This window comes from Chrysochloris asiatica, unplaced genomic scaffold (genome assembly GCF_000296735.1).
Source record: "Chrysochloris asiatica unplaced genomic scaffold, ChrAsi1.0 scaffold10645, whole genome shotgun sequence".
NCBI lineage: Eukaryota > Metazoa > Chordata > Mammalia > Afrosoricida > Chrysochloridae > Chrysochloris > Chrysochloris asiatica.
This window is the reverse complement of record NW_006419163.1, coordinates 1-1672: the sequence shown is the minus strand read 5'-3', so window position 1 is coordinate 1672 and position 1672 is coordinate 1. Positions and strand designations below refer to the sequence as shown.

The 1672-nt window shown below is 42.7% G+C and overlaps 1 pseudogene; it reads left to right on the top strand.

The window, feature by feature from the left end:
- Positions 1 to 327: 327 nt before the first annotated feature.
- Positions 328 to 1300, top strand: LOC102834170 (annotated as a pseudogene).
- Positions 1301 to 1672: the final 372 nt, after the last annotated feature.

The following is a 1672-nucleotide window of genomic DNA, read 5'->3' as shown; positions in this document are numbered from 1 at the left end:
GTAATAATATTTCTCATTCTACACCCTCTTCTGAATCTGGCTCAAACTTATGGCAGTTTCCTGTTGATGTACTACTGCAGTCTTTTATGATTTACATTAAGCAAATTCTGCTTTATGTGATGATATTAATGATATTGGTCAATAATTTCTACTTATATGCACAAGGGTAAGTTAAAAAATGCTGCTAAGAGATTGTGCAATAATGCTAGCTGCTTTCTCCGACTCGGTAGTTCACTCTTATGCTGAACCATAACAAATTGCCTCCTGGTGAGCCAAGTAGGATCTGGAAATGGTCTTCACTTCATGAATATTCATGGCTGAGGAAAAATGGTTGAAGCTGACTGCTCTGGAAAGCTCTTCATTGGAGGGCTCAATACAGAAACCAACAAGAAAGCCCTGGAAGCAGTTTTTGGCAAATATGGAAGAATTGTCAAAGTACTCTTGATGAAAGACTGTGAAAGACCAACAAATCTAGAAGGATTTGCTTTTGTCACCTTTGAAAGCCCAGCAGATGCCAAAAATGCAGCCAGAGATATGAATGGAAAGTCTTAGGATGGGAAACCTATCAAGGTAGAAAAAGCCACTAAACCAACATTTGAAAGTGGCAGGCCTGGACCCTCACCATCTCCAAGAACAGAGGCCTACCAAGAGGAGGCAGTGGAAGATCCAGGGGACCCCCTTCAAATGGGGGACACATGGTGGCTATTCCATGAATTTTAACATGAGCTCTTCCAGGAGACCACTTCCAGTAAAAAGAGGACCACCACCATGAAGTGGTGGTCCCGGACCCTCCTAAAAGATCAGCTTCTTCAGGACCAATTCACAGTAGCAGTGGAATGGGAGGCAGTGCTCCTGTATTACGTGGAAGAGATAGTTAATGGAGAATCACCAAGAAGAGAAGCCCTGCCCTCTTGTACAGATGTGTACCTGTCACCAAGAGATGATGGCTTCCACTAAAGACAGCTATTCAAGCAGAGATTACCCAGGTTCTCATGTTATAAGAGATAATACACCACCACCAAGAGATATATATATCATGATTATGGTCATTCCAGTTCACGGGACGACTAGCCACCCAGAGACTATAGTGATAGAGACGGCTATGGCCATGATTGTGACTATTCAGACCATCCAAGTGGAGGCTTCTACAGAGATTCCTATGAGAGCTATTGTCACTCACATAGTGCTCCACCTACACGAGGGATCCTGCCATCTCAGGGTGGAAGCAGTCACTATGGTGATTACAGCAGCTCACAAGATGGGTATGGTGGAAGTTGTGACAGTTACACAGCAGAAGTGATCCCTACTCAAGTGGTCGTGATTGGGTTGGCAGGGAAGAAAGAGGGCTTCCCCCTTCTATGGAAAGGGAGTAAGTACCCTCCTCCACGTGATTCCTACAGCAATTCAAGCCATGGAGCACCAAGAGGTGGTGGCTGTGCAGGAAGCCAATCTGAAAGAGGGGGAAGCAAAAGCAGATACTAAAAACAAACAAAACTTTGTACCAAAGTCCCTGTTCAAAGAAACAAACAAAAAGTGGAACCTATTCTGTTATAAATACCCAAGGATTCTTTTTTTAAAAAATGTTTTATTGTGAATTATATGATAGTTTACATGAGAGAACTTTAGTTTTATATTCATTCTATCGTATATCGTTTCATTGCCATGGTTCCAA